The 25,584-nt window shown below is 37.1% G+C and overlaps 1 pseudogene; it reads right to left on the minus strand.

Moving 5' to 3' along the window:
• Window positions 1-588: 588 nt before the first annotated feature.
• LOC131825567 (protein farnesyltransferase/geranylgeranyltransferase type-1 subunit alpha-like) lies at window positions 589-1,318 on the minus strand (annotated as a pseudogene).
• Window positions 1,319-25,584: the final 24,266 nt, after the last annotated feature.

The raw sequence follows: 25,584 nt of genomic DNA on the forward strand, positions 1-25,584 counted from the left end.
CCACAGGGGACATTTGGCAATAGGGACATTCCTGTTTGTTATAACTTGGCAGGGAGGGAGTTACTACTGATATGTGGGATAAAGGCTAGGAATGTTGCTAAACATTCTATGATATTCAGGACAGCCTCCTACAACAAAGACTTATTCTGCTCCAAACCCTGTGATGATAACCTGGCCTCTGGGGATTATTATCTAAAGGGCAACAAGGATGTCTGGGTGGCTCAGTGGGTGAAGTGTCTGCTCTTCAGCTCAGGTCATGATCCCAGGGTCCTGGGATTGAGCCCTGCGCTGGCCTCCCTGCTTTGCATGGAGACTGCTTCTCCCTCTCCCTCTGCAGCTCCCCCTGCTTCGGCTCTTTCTCTCTCTCAAATAAATAAAATCTTTAAAAAATAAAATAAAATAAAGCTTCCTAGACACTATGAAATCTGATTTCTTCTCAATCAATAGTAGCAACAGTATTTTAAGAAACTTAACACACTACAAAGTAGAGGTATACTATAGTGTCTGTAAATGTGTCATTATAGAGTTCATCTAAGTATTCTGTCCTATTCGTTCCATGAGGGCAGGATTGAGTATACTGCTGTATACTCAATGCCTGAGACATGATAGGCACATAAATGCTCTTTTAATAACTGAACAAGTGAAGGAGATTACTAACTGGACTTCTCTCTCCAATATAACATGATCACTGTAGCCAGTGGTGTTAGAAATTATGAAGTAGCTATGGTTCCAGACAGAGTTCTTTCTCATATCCTCTTTAAGAAATTGGTCTACATACTGCAGCTCATATCTCAAAGTTATAAATTCCATTGTTGATGTTAACAGTTACGATAATCCTCTGCATCCTGATTAAGAATATCAGCAGTAAACTCAAGCTCCTGAGATGGATCTTTTAGGCATTCCGCTATTACTTGCCTGTGATACTAAACTTGATAATTTGGGGGCTCTTCCTCAATTATTGCAGTGATGTAGTTCATTTTCTCATGTAAATCCTTTTGAAGTGACTTTAAGAGAACTCTCCAAAAACACCAGTGTATAGTTGGCTGCGTTTAATGGCATCTCTGGTTAGTTTAAAAGCTCATTCACTCCTTTTTTCACGTCTCAAATAATCATAAACATCTCTAAATTCTTCACAATAAATGATCTAGACCACTGAACTGGGGCCATCATTCTATGGTACTGGATCTATATCAGCGCATTCTGCTCTGTCCCTCTACAGGACATAGGTGGGTGAGTCTGGGCTCATCGGTGAGTCTGGAGCCTGTTGTCTGTAGGTCACTGCTTCTCTAGGCTCAGCCATAGGCAAGCTGATGCACATGGTGTCAGTTGGATGCTCACATAGGTTCTCTCCAGGGCCCACTCCTCCTTTTGAGGGAAGTGGGCCCTGAAACTTGCATGTTTGGCCCGTGTTTGTTGTGGGAACTAAATACCACTAGATTTGTTCTTGCCAGAGTCCCTAAGTGGAAGGAGACCTGGAGTTCCTTCAGCCATCACACAGAGCTGGGTCTTGTTTTAGATTTTTTGTAAATTGTTCCCTTTTCCCACTTTTGTGCCCAGAAGTCATTCCAGAAGAGCAGGAGGTCACAAACCCTGATTGTTCCCAGGGCCACAGAGATCAAATTGTTTTGGTTCATATAGGGGTCCATTTTCAATCTCCTTGTCCTTCCCACACTCCCCTACACTTTAACTGCAGTTGGAAAGATGTAGGGAGCTGGCAAGAGTGGGTCACTCTAAACCACCTCTTCCCAAAGGAGCTGTCCCTGCCTCCCTTCCAAGGATTCTTGGGATGCCGTTGGCAATCCTGCCAGATGGAAACTGCTCCCCACTGAACTTCTCTTCCACCAGACCTAACGAATTTCTGACATTTCTCAGATTAGGGAAAATCTGTTTATTTATTTTCCTTCTTCCTGAGATTAGGGGATTATTTACTATCTTTCTCCTTGTTTTGTTTACTGCCATATCCCTAGTACCTAGCACATTGCAGATGAGGAATAAAAAAATATTTGTGCAGTGAGAACTGCTGGTATTGAATGTAAATGGGGAGGGTATTTCTGCAGCAGAAGCCCCAGTTGTCTGTATACCCTGTGAAAGAAGGCAGAAGCATTTTGACTACTAGTGATGCAGTAAACTACCAGCAATCTTTGTTTTTAAGACCTCAAATTAAATGAAAACATTGGTGATTTAATCAATAAGATATTCGTCCATATTCTCTCTTACCATTTATCAAATGTCATTTGATGTGTTAAAGTCAATGAAGATGTGTCTGTTCAAAACCTCTTATTACACAATGTTTTGTTTCCAATAAGTGACTTATTAACCTTTGATTAGAATAGCAATCATGTTTTGTTGAGCTTGCCAAGCACTTTTCCTGGCTTGTTTCACTTAACTCTCTCAGCAACTCTTTAAGAGAGGGAGTGTCACCAAAGTTCCACTATGAGGATGATGAATATGAGGCTGAGAGAGGTTAGATATCTTCCAAGGGTCACACAGCTGTTAAGAAGATTGTGGATTTGAACCCAGATACTCTTTTATCTGACCTATAGAGCTCTGTTTTCTAGCCAAGGAAAATAATATTTACTTTGTAAGGCAGTGTTGAAAATTAAATGGTGGAATGTTTGAAAAGAGTTTAGAGCTGTGGTTCTCCAATTTCGGTCCTATCAGAATTACCTCCATGAAGTTGATGAAAACATAGAGGCTATACCCTATGCTGCTTTAAGGATCCTGGACCTCTTTGTGCCTTATTAGCTCCCCAGGTGATTCTAATACCTGTGAAAGTGCAAAAAGCATTGATGCCGTACATGATATACACTGAACATGTGGGAGCTACAAAACAAACAAGCAGAGACAAAATGCCCATGAAGTCCAGGTACAAAAAGAGAGCAGAGGGTAGCCAAAGATGTTGGACACAGAAAGCATCAGAATTTTATGGTTTCTCAGTGCCCTGAGTTCTGTAAGTGCTGCCCTCTGGATTTGGGAAAGGCAGGCCTCAGGAACAGGTATTAGGAATGGCCATGGCATGCTGGCCTGCAAGCCCATAATGACCTCAAGGCAGCCACTGAGGGCATATCACTCTTTTGGGGCCAAAGCAGGTGAAGAGTACCTGGTAGTACTGCCCTTGACAGTCAGGTAGTTGCCGACCTCAGCCATGTATTTGAGTCAGATTGAATGTTTCCCAACTGGACACCCCATGAGACGAGGCAAATCTCATCCCCATACTGTTGGAGGTGGAATCCCAGACTCAGAGGGCCCATGGGGCCCTGCTGAGAAAATGATTGGTGCTCATCAGGCTGGGGTATGAGCCATTGAATTTATCTTCACTTGAGTCTCCAGGAAGAAGGAGACTTGGGAGTCCCCTCAGCTAGCAGGCATCACAAGGCCTAAATTGTGCCCCCTCTCTAGTTTTGTGCCAAGAAGTCAGGCTAGGAGAGCAGGGGGTCATAAATACTCATCCCTCCCAGGACCAAAGGGATCAAATGGCTCAGGCCCAGGAAGGGGCCCATTTGTAGTTCTCGTGTCCTACCCACCCTACCCTACCCTCTTATTAATAGGAGGAGATAGGAACTTGGCAGCAGTCACTCCAGACCACCTCTTCCCAAGGGGACCTGTCCCTGCCTCTCCCAGTGACCTTTCCTTCCATGAGACCTAGGGAATATCTAACATTTCCATTTGATATATCTTGCAAATCTTTTCAAATCAGCACATATGATCTACATCATTCTTATTTATCTATTCTTATTTTATTGCATTTTGGATAGGTAACCTATTCACATGGCTTGAAACTGAAGTAGCATGAAAAAATACACAGTGGAAGTTTGATTCAGTTCTTGCTCCTGCTAAACAGGAAACCTTTTGTGTTAATTTCTTGTGTATCTTTCCAGAGTTTCTTTATGCACATAAAATCAAATATGAGGATATTTTCCCCATCTTTAACTTTTTATCCAAAATATAGAATACAACAAACTGGATCCATATTTTTCTTTTTTGCTTCTCTTAGCAAATTTTCATATTAATACACAGAGAGCTTTCTAATTCTTTTTGACTTCTGTATAGTACCCAGCTCCTTCCAAGTACCAAAATTAATTTAGCCAGTCCTGAGTGGATGGCCATTTGGGTTGTTTACTGTTATTTGTAATTATAAACAGTGCAATTCTGATCTATTTTGTGCATATGTCTTTGTACACATTACAGAAAATGTCAAAGTGGTTTTTAGTAGGTTGTGCCAGTATGTGAGAGTTCCTGCTTCATCACATTCTTGGCAACCCTGTGTATTAACAAATAATTTTTAAAAATCTTTGTCAATCAAATAGGTTTGTAAAAATGTATTTTGTTGTTTTAAAATGGATTTCTTCTAAGTACAATTGAGCATATTTTCAAATATTTGTGAACATTTTTCCTGTGAGCTGCCTTTTCATGTCCTTTCTGCATTTTAAATTGGGTTGTTAGATTGTTGTTTTTTTTTTTTTTTTTACTGACTTAAAGGGCTTTTTATAAAAGTTTGTATGGAACCACAAATGACACCAACCCCAAATAACTAAAGCAATCTTGAGAAAAAATGAAGCTGGTGGCATCATACTCACAGATTTCAAGATATTCTACAAAGTTGCAGTAATCAAAACACTATGGTTTTGGGGACACCTGGGTGGCTCAGTCGATTAAGCATCTGCCTTTGGCTCAGGTCATGATCCAGGGTCCTAGGACTGAGTTCCTCATTGGGATCCCTGCTCATCAGGGAGCCTGCTTCTCCCTTTCCCTGATGCTTCCCCTGCTGTGCACACTCTCTCTCTCTCTCTCACATACACACACAAATAAAGAAATAAAATCTTTAAAAACAAAACAAACAAACAAAAAAACCCACTATGGCTTAGCATTAAAAACAGACACGTAGTTCAGTGGAATAAAACAGATAGCCCAGAAATAAACCCACACTTATATGGTCAATTAATCTATAACCAAGGGGGAAAGAATAATCAATGGGGAAAAGACAGTCTCTTCAACAAATGTGAAGTGCTGAGAAAACTGAACAGCCACATGCAAAAGAATGAAACTGGACCACTTTCTTACACCATACACAAAGTAAGCTGAAAATGGATTAAAGATATAAATATGCGGCCTGAGATCATAAAACTCCTAGAAGAAAACAAAGAGGTAACCTCTTGGACATTGGCCTTAGCAACATTTTTCTAGGTATGGTTTCTCAGGTAAGGGTAACAAAAGCAAAAACAAACTATTGGGACTATACCAAAATAAAAAGCTTCTGCACACTGAATGAAATCATCAATAAAATAAAAAGTCAACTACTGAATGGAAGAAGATATTTGCAAATAACCTGATAAAGAATTAATATCCAAAATATATAAAGAAATTAACTCAATATCAAAAAAATCCTGAAATAATCCAATTAAAAACTTGGCAGAGGACACCAATAGATATTTTTCCAGAGAAGATGTTTGACAGTCAACAGACACATGAAAAGATGCTCAACATCACTGATTATCAGGGAAATGTAAATCAAAACCAGAATGAGATATCACCTCACATTAGTTAGAATGGTTAGGCCAAGAAACGGTAAGTGTTGGTGAGGATGTGGAGAAAAGGGAACCCTCATGCACTGTTTGTGGGAATGTAAATTGGTGCAGCCACCAGAGAAAACAGTATGGAGGTTCCTCAAAAAATTAAAAATAGAAACACCACATGAATCAGTAATTCCACTTCTACGTATTTACCTCCCCCCAAAACCAAAACCCTAATTTGAAAAGATATATGCACTTCTGAGTTTACTGCAGTATTATTTACAATAGCCAAGACATGGAATGTGTGTAGATAGATAGATAGATATAGATAGATAGATAGATAATGAGTATATACAATGAAATATTACTCAGCTATAAAAAAGAATGAACTCTTGCCATTCTTGGCAACATGGATAGACCTAGAGGGTAATATGCCAAGTGAAATAAGTCAGAGAATGAGAGATACCATATTATTTCACTCATATGTGGAATCTAAAAACAAAACACAAAACCAAACAAAACAAATGAACAAACAAAAAATCAGATTCTTAAATACAGAGAACAAACTGATGTTTCCCAGAGAAGAGATGGTTTTTATGGTGGGGGAATGGGAGAAATAGATAAAGGGTACTAACTAGGAGGTACAGACTTCCAGTTATAAAATAGATAATGGCTAATGGCTACCTTCTGGGGCATTTGGTACTTCTGACTTCTGTGTCCCACAGAAAGTTCTATAGGTAAATAAGATGGCTTCTCATTGGCATACTCCTTTGTGACACTTAGGTTGTTTATTTTTCCTACTTTACTAAGTCAATTACTACTCATCCAAACACTTTCTATTTTTCCCATCATTCAACTGTTCTTTTACTTTTGTGATTTTATACCATCTTTATTTTTTTTTCAAAAGTTTTGAAAAGAGCAGAGAGAGTCAATTATCATATAGTTTCACTTATTTGTGGAGCATAACAAATAACATGGAGGACATGGGGAGATGGAGAGGAGAAGAGAGTTGAGGGAAATTGGAAGGGGAGATGAACCATGAAAGAATATGGACTCTGAAAAACAATCCGAGGGTTTTGAAGGTGTTGGGTGTAGGAGGTTGGGGAAGCCAGGTGATGGGTATTATGGAGGTCACATATTGCATGGAGCACAGGGTGTGGTGCATAAACAATGAATTCTGTTATGCTGAAAATAAATAAATAAATAAATAAATAGAAATAAATGAGGGTGGGACAAAATGGGTAACAATACATGGGTGATTCCAAATGTGAGAAAACAATAGATTGCTTATATTAAATCTGCAAAAAAAAAAATTAGAGTGTTAATAAAAAGAGACACAGTCTTTATTACAAAGCTGTGATCACCAAGACGGCATGGTACTGGCATAAAAACAGACACATAGACCAGTGGAACAGAGTAGAGAGCCTAGATATGGACCCTCAACTCTATGGTCAAATAATCTTCCACAAAACAGGAAAAAATATACAGCTGAAAAAAGACAGTCTCTTCAAGAAATGGTGGTGGGAAAATTGGACAACTATGTGTAGAAGAATGAAACTAGACCATTCTCTTACACTGTACACAAAGATAAACTCGAAATGGATAAAAGACCTCAACGTGAGACAGGAATCAATCAGAATCCTAGAGGAGAACATCGGCAGTAGCCTCTTCAATATCAGCCCCAGCAACTTCTTTCAAGATATGTCCCCAAAGGCAAAGGAAACAAAAGCAAAAATGAACTTTTGGGACTTCATCAAGGTCAAAAGCTTCTGCACAGCAAAGGAAACAGTCAACAAAATAAAGAGGCAACTCAAGGAATGGGAGAAGATATTTGCAAATGACAGTACAGAAGGTTGATATCCAGGATCTATAAAGAACTCCTCAAACTCAACACACACAAAACAGATAATCATGTTAAAAATGGGCAGAAGAGGTACTGAGTCAAGATGGTGGAGAAGTAGCAAGCTGAAACTGCTTCAGCTAGCCGGAGATCAGCTAGATAGCTTATCTAAAGATTGCAAACACCTGAAAATCCATCGGCAGATCGAAGAGAAGAAGAACAGCAATTCTGGAAACAGAAAAACAACCACTTTCTGAAAGGTAGGACCGGCGGAGAAGTGAATCCAAAGCAACGGGAAGATAGACCCCGGGGGGAGGGGCCGGCTCCCGGCAAGCAGCGGAGCAACCGTGCACAAAATCAGGACTTTTAAAAGTCTGTTCTGCTGAGGGACATCGCTCCAGAGGCTAAACCGGGGCGAAGCCCACGCGGGGTCAGCGTGGCCTCAGGTCCCGCAGGGTCACAGAAGGATCGGGGGTGTCTGAGTGTCGCAGAGCTTGCGGGTATTGGAACGGGAAAGCCGGCTACAGAGGCAGAGCCGACAGTAAGCTCGCAGCTCCGTGTTACCTTGAACCGGTCGCAGGCTCGGTGAGCTCGGAGCGCGGCCGGAGGTCAGGCAGACGGGAGTAACTGGGCGCTGTTCTCTGAGGGCGCACTGAGGAGTGGGGCCCTGGGCTCTCGGCTCCTCCGGGCCGGAGACCAGGAGGCCGCCATTTGTATTCCCGTCCTCCGGAACTCTACGGAAAGCGCTCAGGTAACAAAAGCTCCTGAAAGCAAACCCGAGCGGATTACTCACCCCGGCCCCGGGTAAGGGCGGTGTAATTCCGCCTGGGGCAAATACACTTGAGAATCACTACACCAGGACCCTCCCCCAGAAGATCAACAAGAAATCCAGCCGAGACCAAGTTCACCTACCAAGGAGTGCGGTTTCAATACCAAGGAGAGCAGCAGAATTCCAGAGGAGGAGAAAGCCAAACACGGAACTCATGGCTTTTTTCCTGTGATTTTTTTTAGTCTTGCAGTTAATTTAATTTTTTCTTTTTCATTTTTTTTTTCTCGCCTTCGGGTAAAATTTTTTTTTAACTATTACCTTTTTCTTTTTTAACGATTTTTTACTAGTTTATCTAATATATATATTTTTTCTTTTTTACATTTTTCTTAGGTGTTTTCTTTTTTTAAAAATTCTTTTCTTTTCTTTTCTTTTTTTTTTTCTTTTCTTTTTGTTGTTTTTTTTTTTTCTTTCTTCCTTTTTGAACCTCTTTTTATCCCCTTTCTCCCCACTCACGATTTTGGATCTCTTCTAATTTGGTTAAAGCATATTTTCCTGGGGTTGTTGCCACCCTTTTAGCATTTTACTTGCCCCTTCATTTACTCTTATCTGGACAAAATGACAAGACATAAAAATTCAACACAAAAAAAAGAACAAGAGGCAGTACCGAAGGCTAGGGACCTAATCAATACAGACATCGGTAATATGTCAGATCTAGAGTTCAGAATGACAATTCTCAAGGTTCTAGCCGGGCTCGAAAAAGGCATGGAAGATATTAGAGAAACCCTCTCGAGAGATATAAAAGCCCTTTCTGGAGAAATAAAAGAACTAAAATCTAACCAAGGTGAAATCAAAAAAGCTATTAATGAGGTGCAATCAAAAATGGAGGCTCTAACTGCTAGGATAAATGAGGCAGAAGAAAGAATTAGTGATATAGAAGACCAAATGACAGAGAATAAAGAAGCTGAGCAAAAGAGGGACAAACAGCTACTGGACCACGAGGGGAGAATTCGAGAGATAAGTGACACCATAAGACGAAACAACATTAGAATAATTGGGATTCCAGAAGAAGAAGAAAGAGAGAGGGGAGCAGAAGGTATACTGGAGAGAATTATTGGGGAGAATTTCCCCAATATGGCAAAGGGAACGAGCATCAAAATTCAGGAGGTTCAGAGAACGCCCCTCAAAATCAATAAGAATAGGCCCACACCCCGTCACCTAATAGTAAAATTTACAAGTCTCAGTGACAAAGAGAAAATCCTGAAAGCAGCCCGGGAAAAGAAGTCTGTAACATACAATGGTAAAAATATTAGATTGGCAGCTGACTTATCCACAGAGACCTGGCAGGCCAGAAAGAGCTGGCATGATATTTTCAGAGCACTAAACGAGAAAAACATGCAGCCAAGAATACTATATCCAGCTAGGCTATCATTGAAAATAGAAGGAGAGATTAAAAGCTTCCAGGACAAACAACAACTGAAAGAATTTGCAAATACCAAACCAGCTCTACAGGAAATATTGAAAGGGGTCCTCTAAGCAAAGAGAGAGCCTACAAGTGGTAGATCAGAAAGGAACAGAGACCATATACAGTAACAGTCACCTTACAGGCAATACAATGGCACTAAATTCATATCTCTCAATACTTACCCTGAATGTGAATGGGCTAAATGCCCCTGTCAAAAGACACAGGGTATCAGAATGGATTAAAAAACAAAACCCATCTATATGTTGCCTCCAAGAAACACATTTTAAGCCCGAAGACACCTCCAGATTTAAAGTGAGGGGGTGGAAAAGAATTTACCATGCTAATGGACATCAGAAGAAAGCAGGAGTGGCAATCCTTATATCAGATCAATTAGATTTTAAGCCAAAGACTATAATAAGAGATGAGGAAGGACACTATATCATACTCAAAGGGTCTGTCCAACAAGAAGATTTAACAATTTTAAATATCTATGCCCCCAATGTGGGAGCAGCCAACTATATAAACCAATTAATAACAAAATCAAAGAAACACATCAACAATAATACAATAATAGTAGGGGACTTTAACACTCCCCTCACTGAAATAGACAGGTCATCCAAGCAAAAGATCAGCAAGGAAATAAAGGCCTTAAACGACACACTGGACCAGATGGACATCACAGATATATTCAGAACATTTCATCCCAAAGCAACAGAATACACATTCTTCTCTAGTGCACATGGAACATTCTCCAGAATAGATCACATCCTCGGTCCTAAATCAGGACTCAACCGGTATCAAAAGATTGGGATCATTCCCTGCATATTTTCAGACCACAATGCTCTAAAGCTAGAACTCAACCACAAAAGGAAGTTTGGAAAGAACCCAAATACATGGAGACTAAACAGTATCCTTCTAAAGAATGAATGGGTCAACCGGGAAATTAAAGAAGAATTGAAAAAAATCATGGAAACAAATGATAATGAAAATACAACGGTTCAAAATCTGTGGGACACAACAAAGGCAGTCCTGAGAGGAAAATATATAGCGGTACAAGCCTTTCTCAAGAAACAAGAAAGGTCTCAGGTACACAACCTAACCCTACACCTAAAGGAGCTGGAGAAAGAACAAGAAAGAAACCCTAAGCCCAGCAGGAGAAGAGAAATCATAAAGATCAGAGCAGAAATCAATGAAATAGAAACCAAAAAAACAATAGAACAAATCAACGAAACTAGGAGCTGGTTCTTTGAAAGAATTAATAAAATTGATAAACCCCTGGCCCGACTTATCAAAAAGAAAAGAGAAAGGACCCAAATAAATAAAATCATGAATGAAAGAGGAGAGATCACAACTAACACCAAAGAAATACAAACTATTATAAGAACATACTATGAGCAACTCTATGGCAATAAATTTGACAATCTAGAAGAAATGGATGCATTCCTAGAAACATATAAACTACCACAACTGAACCAGGAAGAAATAGAAAGCCTGAACAGACCCATAACCAGTAAGGAGATTGAAACAGTCATTAAAAATCTCCAAACAAACAAAAGCCCAGGGCCAGACGGCTTCCCGGGGGAATTCTACCAAACATTTAAAGAAGAACTAATTCCTATTCTCCTGAAACTGTTCCAAAAAATAGAAATGGAAGGAAAACTTCCAAACTCATTTTATGAAGCCAGCATCACCTTGATCCCAAAACCAGACAAGGATCCCACCAAAAAAGAGAGCTATAGACCGATATCCTTGATGAACACAGATGCGAAAATACTCAACAAAATACTAGCCAATAGGATTCAACAGTACATTAAAAAGATTATTCACCACGACCAAGTGGGATTTATTCCAGGGCTGCAAGGTTGGTTCAACATCCGCAAATCAGTCAATGTGATACAACACATCAATAAAAGAAAGAACAAGAACCATATGATACTCTCAATAGATGCTGAAAAAGCATTTGACAAAGTACAACATCCCTTCCTGATCAAAACTCTTCAAAGTGTAGGGATAGAGGGCACATACCTCAATATCATCAAAGCCATCTATGAAAAACCCACCGCAAATATCATTCTCAATGGAGAAAAACTGAAAGCTTTTCCGCTAAGGTCAGGAACACGGCAGGGATGTCCATTATCACCACTGCTATTCAACATCATACTAGAGGTTCTAGCCTCAGCAATCAGACAACAAAAGGAAATTAAAGGCATCCAAATCAGCAAAGAAGAAGTCAAATTATCACTCTTCGCAGATGATATGATACTATATGTGGAAAACCCAAAAGACTCCACTCCAAAACTGCTAGAACTTATACAGGAATTCAGTAAAGTGTCAGGATATAAAATCAATGCACAGAAATCAGTTGCATTTCTCTACACCAACAGCAAGACAGACGAAAGAGATATTAAGGAGTCAATCCCATTTACAATTGCATCCAAAACCATAAGATACCTAGGAATAAACCTAACCAAAGAGACACAGAATCTATACTCAGAAAACTATAAAGTACTCATGAAAGAAATTGAGGAAGACACAAAGAAATGGAAAAATGTTCCATGCTCCTGGATTGGAAGAATAAATATTGTGAAAATGTCTATGCTACCTAAAGCAATCTACACATTTAATGCAATTCCTATCAAAGTACCATCCATCTTTTTCAAAGAAATGGAACAAATAATGCTAAAATTTATATGGAACCAGAAAAGACCTCGAATAGCCAAAGGGATATTGAAAAAGAAAGCCAACGTTGGTGGCATCACAATTCCGGACTTCAAGCTCTATTACAAAGCTGTCATCATCAAGACAGCATGGTACTGGCACAAAAACAGACACATAGATCAATGGAACAGAATAGAGAGCCCAGAAATAGACCCTCAAATCTATGGTCAACTAATCTTCGACAAAGCAGGAAAGAATGTCCAATGGAAAAAAGACAGCCTTTTCAATAAATGGTGCTGGGAAAATTGGACAGCCACATGCAGAAAAATGAAATTGGACCATTTCCTTACACCACACACAAAAATAGACTCAAAATGGATGAAGGACCTCAATGTACGAAAGGAATCCATCAAAATCCTTGAGGAGAACACGGGCAGCAACCTCTTCGACCTCTGCCGCAGCAACATCTTCCTAGGAACAACGCAAAAGGCAAGGGAAGCAAGGGAAAAAATGAACTACTGGGATTTCATCAAGATCAAAAGCTTTTGCACAGCAAAGGAAACAGTTAACAAAATCAAAAGACAACTGACAGAATGGGAGAAGATATTTGCAAACGACATATCAGATAAAGGACTAGTGTCCAGAATCTATAAAGAACTTAGCAAACTCAACACCCAAAGAACAAATAATCCAATCAAGAAATGGGCAGAGGACATGAACAGACATTTCTGCAAAGAAGACATCCAGATGGCGAACAGACACATGAAAAAGTGCTCCATATCACTCGGCATCAGGGAAATACAAATCAAAACCACAATGAGATATCACCTCACACCAGTCAGAATGGCTAAAATCAACAAGTCAGGAAATGACAGATGCTGGCGAGGATGCGGAGAAAGGGGAACCCTCCTACACTGTTGGTGGGAATGCAAGCTGGTGCAGCCACTCTGGAAAACAGCATGGAGGTTCCTCAAAATGTTGAAAATAGAACTGCCCTATGACCCAGCAATTGCACTATTGGGTATTTACCCTAAAGATACAAATGTAGTGATCCAAAGGGGCACATGCACCCGAATGTTTATAGCAGCAATGTCCACAATAGCCAAACTATGGAAAGAACCTAGATGTCCATCAACAGATGAATGGATCAAGAAGATGTGGTATATATACACAATGGAATACTATGCAGCCATCAAAAGAAATGAAATCTTGCCATTTGCAACAACATGGATGGAACTAGAGCGTATCATGCTTAGCGAAATAAGTCAAGCAGAGAAAGACAACTATCATATGATCTCCCTGATATGAGGAAGTGGTGATGCAACATGGAGGCTTAAGTGGGTAGAAGAAGAATAAATGAAACAAGATGGGATTGGGAGGGAGACAAACCATAAGTGACTCTTAATCTCACAAAACAAACTGAGGGTTGCCGGGGGGAGGGGGTTTGGGAGAAGGGGTTGGGATTATGGACATTGGGGAGGGCATGTGATTTGGTGAGTGCTGTGAAGTGTGTAAACCTGGTGATTCACAGACCTGTACCCCTGGGGATAAAAATATATGTTTATAAAAAATAAAAAAATAAAAAAAAATGGGCAGAAGACATGAACAGATATTTCTCCAATGAAGACATACAAATGGCTATCAGACACATGAAAAAATGGTCATCATCACTAGCCCTCAGGGAGATTCAAATTAAAACCACATTGAGATACCACCTTACACCAGTTAAAATGGCCAAAATTAGCAAGACAGGAAACAACGTGTGTTGGAGAGGATGTGGAGAAAGGGGAACCCTCTTACACTGTTGGTGGAAATGCAAGTTGGTGCAGCCACTTTGGAGAACAGTGTGGAGATTCCTTAAGAAATTAAAAATAGAACTACCCTATGACCCTGCAATTGCACTCCTGGGTATTTACCCCAAAGATAACAGATGTTGTGAAAAGAAGGGCCATCTCTACCCCAATGTTTATAGCAGCAATGGTCGCGGTCGCCAAACTGTGGAAAGAACCAAGATGCCCTTCAACGGACGAATGGATAAGGAAGATGTGGACCATATACACTATGGAGTATTATGCCTCCATCAGAAAGGATGAATACCCAACTTTTGTAGTAACATGGATGGGACTGGAAGAGATTATGCTGAGTGAAATAAGTCAAGCAGAGAGAGTCAATTATCATGTGGTTTCACTTATTTGTGGAGCATAACAAATAGCATGGAGGACAAGGGGAGATGGAGAGAAGGGAGTTGAGGGAAATTGAAGGGAGAGATGAAGCATGAGAGACTATGGACTCTGAAAAACAATTCGAGGGTTTTGAAGGCATGGGGGGTGGGAGGTTGGGGGACCCTGGTGGTGGGTTTTATGGAGGGCACGTATTGCATGGAGCACTGGGTGTGGTGCATAAACAATGAATTCTGTTACACTGAAAAGAAATTAAATTTTAAAGAAAGAGACACAGGAAAGAGAAAAAGAAAAGTTTTGAAAAGTTTTTGAATGGGAAAAAAAAATCAGTGGCTGTTCTGTCTAGCTCACCCATTCAAGTTGCATTTGGCTATGTTCCAATTTTGTAGAGATAGAGGTTAACATGTAGAGCTGATTGTGATGAAGGTGTTTCCAGTGTATAGCTGTGCAATTGATTCTTGATCATAGCAAAGCAAATAGGTTTGTCCAGTAGAGAATATAAATCTCTTTAACTCAAACTATCATTTGAACCAATTGTGACATCTTACTGGTTCCCTCATCAATTGATGAGTTAATTTAAAATCTTTGCTCAGTTTTCATTTTATATTTGTATGAGTTATGGTTTCATCTTTTAAAAAAATATCTTTTAACAATTTTGAAGTTTCTGCTGAGATGCACAATAGATTCATCTGACAGAGGCAGGTAGACTGTGTGCTCAGACAAGTATGCTTCATTAGCAGCTTAAGCAAGACACATTTTTTTTGGGGGGGGGTCTCCTAGGTGAATCCCAAGTGTCAATAGAACTTTAACTTTGCCAACTGTATATTCTCTGGGTTTTTTTCCTCTATTAGTTTTGCATTTTGGTTCTGTTCACTTACAGTCCATCAGTTATACGACATTGGTGAGAGCAATAACTGGGCATTTGTCTTAATTGCCCAGCCATTTGATGGTTTTTGTAGGTAAGTGAGAGATATCTATTCTTTGCTGGGTGAGAGAGGACAAAGAATCTGGTTTATTAGTCCTTTTTATTTGTTTTTCTTGTTATTTGCTTATGTGTTTGTCTATTTGGAACACAGATTTTTTAAAAAAGATTTTATTTATTTATTTGACAGACAAAGATCACAAGTAGGCAGAAAGGCGACAAAGAGAGAGAGGGGGAAGCAGGCTCCCCACCGAGCAGAGAACCTGATGCGGGGCTCAATCCAGGACCCTGAGATCATGACCTGAGCCGAAACCAGAGGCTTTAATCACTGAGCCACCCAGGTGCCCCGGGAACACAGATTAATGAACAACTTCATACTCACTAGGAAGAACAGCTCTCTTTGATAGACAGAATGGTGATTTTCAAAAAAAATTTCTGTCTGTGTCATGTGACCTGTGACTAAAATTATAGAACTGAAACTATAAACTCTCTGTAATTTGGAAAGGCCTTTACCTCTCAGTGTGTGTGTGTGTGTGTGTGTGTTTTCCTATTTCTGGAGGGTATAAATAAATTAGAGTACAAAGTCTTTTAAATTAAAGGAATTTTATTCTGGTTGGTTTTAGAATTAATAAGTAGCTATATAAAATCCTCCCAAATAAGATAATTAAACTTTGAATACTTTAAATGTGCTATAAAAATATGGTAAAATTATTCTTCCTGATGCTAAGTCAGAAACCTTTTAAAAACCCAAATTCATATAATTAAAGTAAATGTTTGGTAAACAAGACCAGTTTACTAATGTGAGTTTGATAAAAACAGCTTTGTCTTTTCTGATTTATCACTATTAAGTGTAATTTAAGCAGTTTTTTCTATGTAGGTGTGTTTTTCTTAGACATTTACAGGTTTGCTGATCAAATAAGCTAACATTACTCCTACATAATGCTTAAGATTATGAAAAATAAAAATTTATGTTTGACTAAATTGAATCATTATTCTGACAAATTTTTAATTTCAACAGCATTTTTAAAAAACTGTGAGCTGATATTAAATTAAATTAATTATTATGCAGCCAGTGGATATCTAGGTACTTTCTAAGTAGTATAGAGCACTGCCACATTGATTACTAAGCATAATTTTGCTTTTCTAATATGCTAAGAGAAACTATAGCAATGAGTCATTTTAATAAATGTGCTCATTTTTTGCCACACAGGAATGCATGTGACTGTAAAAAATTGTATTATGAACTCTGCTAATCTGCTAAAATGCTTCATATGACAGAAAGTTCTCAATTATCTGCTCTCTAGTTTTCTCTGTGAAATAGAAGTTAATTACTTCAGTGAAAAGTTATAATTAATATGACTGGTTGCAACTGCACTAGGAGCAAAGACAGAGAAATACAACCAAGAATATGCTTTTGCTTTTCCATAAGCAGCGGTTCTTGGGATTTATGTGGTTACAATAATTTATATTTACTCCATTAAAAATAAAAACAGAAATATTTAAAATACTCATTTATGCATTAACTTGAAGATAGTGATGAATCATAGCATGTTATCAAAAATAGCATCTTAATATTATTACAGAATTAGTTTTGAACTTATGGACCCCTTGACATTTGTATTAGAATAAAAATATAACCAGAATATTGAGAAGTATGGGAAAGGAAAAAACTGGGAAAGTAGATTTTTCTTATCCTGATTTATAATCCTTAGTCTTATAAGCTATGAAATGTGTTAGAATTTTTGCAAAGTTGGGCTTGCATCTTTGATTTTCTGATTAATGTCTTGACCGAAAATACAAATGTCTATTCTTTTTAAAGTGACCCACATTCTTGAGTGGTGCAGAACCGAGGGCTTCCTGGGATGTGGGACTTTCAGTATTACAATCAGAACAGTCCTGGGGAAGCTAGCAGGGTTGGCTACCTTATTTACTTTCTGTGTAATCTGCCTACAAAGCAAAGATTCTGTAACTTGCCTGAATAATCTTACATTCTCCATATTGAATTTTTTTAATTTTTAAAAATTTAAATTTTTCTAAATTATTTTTTTTAATTTTTAAAAATTTAATTATGTTAGTCACCATACAGTACTTCATTAGTTTTTGGTGTAGTGTTTCATAATTCATTGTTTGCATATAACACACTGTGCTCCATGCAGTATGTGCCCTCCTTAATACTCCTCACTGGCCTAACCCATCCTCTCACCCCTCTCCCCTCTGAAACCTTCAGTTTGTTTCCTGTTGTCCATAGTTTCTCATGGTTCATCTCCCCCTCTGATTCCCACCTTTCATTTTTCCCTTCCTTCTCCTAATGTCCTCCATGCTATTCCTTATGTTTCACATACAAGTGAAACCATATGATAATTGTCTTTCTCTGCTTGAACTTATTTCACTTAACATAATCTCCTCCAGTTCCGACCATGTCAATGCAAATGGTGGGTATTCATCCTTTCTGATAGTTGAGTAGTATTCTATTGTATATGTGGACCACATCTTCTTTATCCATTTGTCTGTTGAAGGGCATCTCGGCTCCTTTCACACTTTGGCTATTGTGGACGTTGCTGCTATGAACATTGCGGTGCACGTTCTTTTCACTACACCTATATCTTTGGGGTAAATACTTAGTACAGTTGCTGGGTTTAGGGTAGCTCTATTCTTTACATCTTGAGAAAACTCCATACTGTTTCCCAGAGTGCTTCAACACTCTAAAACAAATAATGAAATCAAAAAATGGGCAGAAGACATGAACAGATGCTTCTCTAAAAAAGACATACAAATGACTAACAGACACATGAAAAAATGCTCAACATCACTAGCCATCAGGGAAATTCAAATCAAAACCACAATGAGATACCACCTTACACCAGTTAGACTGGCAAAAATTAACAAGGCAGGAAACAACAAATGTTAATGAGGGTGTGGAGAAAGGAGAACACTCTTGTGCTGTCGCTAGGAATACAAGCTGGTCCATTTTGACTTTATGCTCTTAACTATGAAAAGGAAGGAAAGCAAGAAAAAAGAGAAGAAAAAAAAATTTTCCTTGCTTATGAAAGTGCTAAGGTTCTTTACAATCTTGTTTCCTCCCCATATTTATTTTTAAATGTTTTATTGTCACCTTGACTCAATAAGCAACCAAGCATTGCTTCTCAGGTACCTATGATCCTGTCTTAATCAAGTGTCTAAATCTCCTCTGACAACTCTTGATTTTTGCCTTCCAAAAATCAGGTCTGAAATATAGAAGAAAATAAATAAGACTTGCAGGAAATCTTTTACACCTAAAGTAGTCTTTGAGATTTCCCAGAGGGTTCCTGGAAATTCACAAAGCTTTGTTCTTTTACCTTATAAAAAGGGATGCTAGAAATAATCAGGTTTGGTGAGCTGCATGGGAAGAGTTGTTAATAATATCAGAAGAAATGCTCAGCCTTCCCTAGGTTAAATTTGTATAGGTAAGATGTTATTAATATAAATATTTCAGAAATTTTATGCTTTATGGGAAGTCTCTGGAGATTTTTCAATGCTTTGCTTTCTGTATATGTTTAAGTTTGGGTAAAACACTGACTGGAAGTCTTATAAAAATAGTTCTGTTGAACTTTTCCTTATTTATTTGAGTCTTGGCAGTGTTTTGTCTGATGATACTGAGCAACAATACATTTCAATTATTGTTTAAAATGTTGACTGCCACAGACATTTTTTCTTTTTTAAAAATATGAATCAAGTAATTTTTAGGTCAGTGGGCCTCAATACATATTAGACCTAATTATAAAGTTGCATAGAAATATAGATGTCTAGGCCCTACTTCAACTTTTTACTTGATATTCTTCATATATTACATATCTGTTTTATCTAAGGATTATGATATGTTTTATCCTAAGAATTTTCCCTTTATAAAAGTATATCATCCAATTTTATAAATCAGATGTATCATCCATTGGCTTCTTAGCAAGTAGACTTAATGATTAATATAAGAGACATTTGTTTAAAGTTTCTTTTGGGAGAACAGGTTTATTATTTTTGTTTTGTATGCCACTAACCAAATGACTAAATATCCTTCCAAGTTGTATTATTCCTGCATTATTATTATTATGAGCTCTCATCAGTCCATTTGAAAATTTTCAGTAATAAAATAACAATAGCTGTCATTTTAAAATAGTTTTTGTGTGCAGCAAAATGGTTCTAAGAGGGAAGTTTATAGCAATACAGGCCTACCTAAAGAAGCAAAAAACATCTCAAATAAGCAACCCTACCTTATACCTAAAGGAGTTAGAAAAAGAAGGACAAGCAAAACCCAACCCAGCAAAAGGAATGAAATAATAAATATTAGAAATAAATGATATAGAAACTAAAAGAAAAAAAAAAGAATAATTCTATAAAACCAGGAGCTGTTTCTTTAAAAGATCAACAAAACTGATAAACCTCTAGCAAGACTCATTAAAAAAGAGAGAATGAGAGGATCCAAATAAGCAAAATCACTAACAAAAGAGCAGAGATAACCACCACAGAAATACAAATAATTATATCAGAATATTATGAAAAACTATATGCCTACAAATTGGACAACTTAGAAGAAATGGATAAATTTCTAGAAGCATATAACCTACCAAAACTGAAGCAGGAAGAAATGGAAAATTTGAACAGATCAATTACCATCAACAAAACTGAATCAGTAATATTTAAAAAAAAAAAACAAAAAACTCCCGAAAAACGAAAGTCCAGTAACAGATAGTGTCACAGGTGAATTTTACCGAACATTTAAAGAAGAGTTAATATTCATTCTTTTCAGATTATTCCAAAAAATGCAAGAGGAAAGAAAACTTAACAAATTTATTCTATGAATCTAGTATCACCCTGACATCAAACCATAAAACCACCACAAAAAAAGACAACTATCAGCCAATATCTCTCATGAATTTGGATGCAAAATTCTCAACAAAATATGAGCAAACTGAATCAAACAATATATCTAAAAAATAATCAACATGATGCTTCACATTAATAAGAGAAAGGATAACTGTAGGATCATCTCCATAGATGCAGAAAAAGCATTTGACAAAGTACAACAACAATTCATGATTAAAAAAAAAATCCTCTGCAAAGTAAGTCTAGAGGGAACATATCTCAATTTAATAAAGGCCATATATTTAAAAAAAAAAAAACAAAAACTCACAGACAACATCATACTCAGTGGTAAAGAAAACCAAGAGCTTTTCTCCTAAGGTCAGGAACAAGACAAGGATGTCCACTCTCACTACTTTTATTCAACATAATAGCGGAAGTCTGAGCCACAGCAATCAAACATAAAGAAATAAAAGGCATCAAAATTCACAAAGAAGCAAAATTCTCACTAAATGCAGATGACATGATACTATCTATAGAAAACCTTAAAGATTCTAACAAAAAACTACAGGAACTGATAAATGAATTTAGTAAAGTTGCATGATACAAAATCAATGTACAGAGATCTGTTGTATTTCTATGCACTAATAATGAAGCAGCAGAAAGAGAAATGAGGAAAACAATCCCATTTATAAATGCACCGAGAACAGTAAAATATCTTATTAACAAAAGAAGTGGAAGACCTATACTCTGGAAACTATATAACGCTGATAAAAGAAATTCAAGATGACACAAAGAAATGGAGAGACATTCCTTGCTTGTGGGTTAGAAGAACAAGTATTGTTTAAAAGTCTATGCTACCAAAACAATCTACAGATCTAATTCAATTCCTATCAAAATACCAACAACCATTTTTCACAGAGCTAGAAAAAACAATCCTAAAATTTCTATGGAACCACAAAAGACCCTGAAGAGCCAAAACAATCTTGAAAAAGAAAAGCAATGTTGGACATATCACAATTCCAGACTTCAAGTAGCAATTAAAACTGTATGGTACCACAATAACAATAGACACATAGATTAATAGAATAGAACAGAAAACCCAAAAATAAAACCACAGTTGCATGGTCTATTAATCTTCAACTAAGCAAGAAAGAATATCCCATGGGAAAAAGATCTTCAACAAATGGTGTTGGGAAAACTGGACAGCAACATTGGAAGAACTGACACTGGACCACTTTCTTACACCATACACAAAAATAAACTCAAAATTGATGAAAGACCTAAAAGTGCAACAGAAAACCATAAAAATCCTAGAAAAGAACATGGGTAGTCGTTTCTCTGACACTGGCCGCAGCAGCATTCTTTTAGATATTTCTCCTGAGGCAAGGGAACAAAAGCAAACTATTGGGACTTCATCAAAATAAAAATCTTCTGCACAGCAAAGGAAACAAAACTGAAAGACAACCTATGGAATGGGAGAAGATATTGCAAATGACATATCCAAAGGCCTTGGTCATTTGGTCAATTTGTTTAATTAAGGTCTGGTAGAAAGGAAGACAGATTATTACCAAACCCATGCAAATAACTATAATGCCATAAGAAAGAGACTCATAATTTCTGAGTTCTAGGAATCCATAGAATTAGATATCACTTTTAACTGCTTCATTTTAGTTTATAAAAGCAGAGTCTACCAAATTGCCATGGGTCACTTAGAGCATAAGAAAAAATGACAAGGGCTTCCTTAAATATCTGGAAAATAGTGCATTAAAACAACATCAGTGATATTCCAAACAACCACAATAAAATCTTTCTCATCAATTCATTCATTTCTGTATAGTTAATTCTTGTTCCATTCCATATCTTAAATTCATAGTCTTATGAAGTCATCTGTTTCTCAACTGAAAGGGTTCTGGAAATCCAGACTTAGTCTACTGATATAGTCTGAAAGATGCCCAAGTGATTCCAGCTTAGATGCCTCTACCCAAGAGTTAATTCTTTGAAATGTCGATATTTGGAAGTACATGTTTCTATAGGGCTCTGAGACTTTCTTTGTTAAAAACACAGATTCTAGTCTTGGCTTATAGGAGAGACTTCAGCAAGCATTAGAGTAAACTATTTTTTGTTCTTATTTGTTGTTTTTCATTTCATTTAATTTATTCATCAGAACAAAAGGCACTCTTTAGTCCCTATCACCCCTATTTCCTCCACCCACCATCCAGCTTCTCTGATAACCACCAGATTATTCTCTACAGTTAAGATTCTGTTTCTTGATTTTTCTCTCTCTTTCCCTTTGCTCATTTGTTTCGTTTCCTAAGTCCCGCATTTGAGTGAGATTTTATGTTATTTGTCCTTCTGACTGATGGATTTCAATAAGCTTTATATTCCCTAGCTCTCTCCATGTTGTTCCAAGTGGCAAGATTTCATTCCAGGGAAAGGGGCTGAGTAATATTCCATTATATATGTATATTATACACACACACACACACACACATACACACACACATATGTATATACAGAATGTGAATACATACATACATACATATACATATATATGTGCATATATAGATAGATATGTAGATACCTACATATCTATCTATATATCTTCTTCACATCTTCTTTATCCATTCATCTATCAGTGGACACTGGGTTGCTTCCATGGTTTGGCTATTGTAGATAATGCTACTATAAATACAGAGGGGCATGTATCCCTCTGAATTAATGCTTTTGTATTTCGAGGTAAATACCCAGTAATACAAATACTGGGTCATAGGGTAGTTCTATTTTTAACTATTTGAGGTACTTCCATACTATTTTCCACAGTGACTGTACCAGTTTGTATCCCTACCAACAGTGCAAGACGGCTCCCCTTTCTTCACATCCTCACCAATGCCTGTGTTGTTGATTTTAGCCATTCTGACAGGTGTGAAGTGATATCTCATTGTAATTTTGATTTGCATTTCCCCCATCTGGATGTCTTCTTTGGAGAAATGTCAATTCATATCTTCTCCCCATTTTTTAAATTGGTTGTTTTTTGTTTTTTTGGTGTTGAGTTGCCTATGTTCTTTATACATTTTGGATACTAATCTTTTATAGGATAGGTCATTTGCAAATATCTCTCCTATTCCATAGGTTGCCTTTCAGTTTTGTTGATTGTTTCTGACTAGGCTATTTTCCAATTCTGGGAGATAGAACTTAACTTGTAGAACTGATAATATTGCAAACTTTTCCTGTCTATAGCTATGCAAATGACACCTTATCATGGCAAGGCAAGTAGATTTTTTTAGATGAGGATATAAATCTCTAAGTCAAATCCTGCTTTGTAAGAGCTATAACATCTCAGTAGTTCTTTCATTAATTAATAAATTAAATAAAATATTTGCCAAGCATTTATTTTATGTTTATATGAAGGTCATGATTTTACTGTCTTTAAAAAAATTGTCCTGTAACATTTTTATTGTCGTGGTAGTGAAATTTTGGTAAAGAGCAGTGATAAATTCATGTATTTATTTATTTATTTATTTTTTAAAGATTTTATTTATTTATTTGACAGAGAGAGATCACAAGTAGATGGAGAGTCAGGTAGAGAGAGAGAGGGAAGCAGGCTCCCTGCTGAGCAGAGAGCCCGATGCAGGACTTGATCCCAGGACCCTGAGATCATGACCTGAGCCGAAGGCAGCGGCTTAACCCACTGAGCCACCCAGGCGCCCCAATTCATGTATTTAATCCACACTTTTAAACTGAAAGTTCTGTACTGGAATTCTAATTAATAGGTACTTTAAGTTATCAAACTTTTCTTTTCATTGGTTCTAAGGTTTATGTCATAGAAAGTCTTCCCTACCCTAAGATTAATATAAAAAATAAAAAGAAAATCTCATGTATTTACTTTTAGAAGTTTTATACTTTCACTTTGAAGCCTAAAAACTTTTTGATTTAGCTTAATTAGTTTCCCAAATGTGTCATTGATTATTCCAGTACCATTTCAAATCATTTCCCTACTAATTAAAAATTCCATTTTGTTATGAAAATGGAAAAAATGTTCACATTCAATTTACATATTAATAGGAAGAGTGGACATTTTTGTAATGTTGAGTTCTATACAAAAACAGGGTATGGGTTTCCATTAATCCAAATCTTATTTTATATTAAGTCTGAGTTTAAAGTTTTTGTCTATATATCTCTCATATTTTTTGTTAGTTATTTCTAAATATTTTGTCTGTCATTATTATTATAAATGGAATTTTTCTCCCATTAAATTTTCTAGTTGTGTTTTGTTTGTATATGGGAAAGCTACTGACTTTGGCATTAGCTTTGTGTCCAATTACTCTTTTGAATTCTCTTATTATCTGTAATAGTTTTTTTATTGATTTGCTTGTATTCTTGTATTTTCATGTATACAATCATATCATCTACAAATAATGATAGTTTTCTTCTTTGTTTCTGATTTTTACACCTTTATTCCTTTTTGATTGTTGGCAATGGCTAATCCTTACGGAAGAGTATTAGTGGGTATCCATGCCTTATTCTTGACTTCAGTAGAAATGCCTCTAAACAAACAAACAAACAAACAAGATCTATTTATTTACTTATTTATTTAAGGTTGGGGGAGATTGAGTTTGAGTGAGTGGAGGAGGTGCAGAGGGAGAGAATTTTCAAGCAGACTCATCGGTGAGCATGGAGCCCTATGCTGGACTCCATCCCACAACCCATGAGATCATGACCTGAGCTAAAACTGGAATCAGATGTTTAACTGACTGAGCCTCCTAGACACTACAATACTTTTTTTTTAAAAGATTTTATTTATTTATTTATTTAGTTAGTTATTTTATTTGAGAGAAAGAGAGAATGTGCAAGCAAGGGCAGGAGCAGAGGGAGAGAGAGAGAGAAAGAATCTCATGCAGACTCTATGCTGAGCTCGGAGCCCCATATGGGGCCAATCCTGTGACCCTGAGATCATGATCTGATCCAAACTAAGAGTCTGTTGCTTAACTGAACTGAACTGAGCCACTCAGGCACCTCTAGTAGAAATGTTTTTAATATTTCATCAATTGAAATGACTGGCATTTAGTCATACCTTGTTAAGAATTCAGCCACCCAAATCTATTTTGCTATGCTTTTATTTTTAAGTTAGTATCAGAAATCATAGGAAACGATGAGATATATAACATAATATCATTTGTGAAAATTAAGAATATAGTGCCACAAAAGAATGCATAACTTGCAAAAATATGTTCACACTAAACTTATTAAAATGGTTGCTTACAGATGTGCCTTCCTGGCTCATCAGTGAAACATGCAACTCTTAATCTTGGGGTTTTGAGTTCAAGTCCCATATTTGGTAAAAAGATTACTTAAAAATAAGATATTTTCTTAAATGGTGGTTCATGGAGGAATGGTAATGAGAATACAAAAA

This window comes from Mustela lutreola, chromosome 2 (assembly GCF_030435805.1).
Source record: "Mustela lutreola isolate mMusLut2 chromosome 2, mMusLut2.pri, whole genome shotgun sequence".
Lineage (NCBI taxonomy): Eukaryota > Metazoa > Chordata > Mammalia > Carnivora > Mustelidae > Mustela > Mustela lutreola.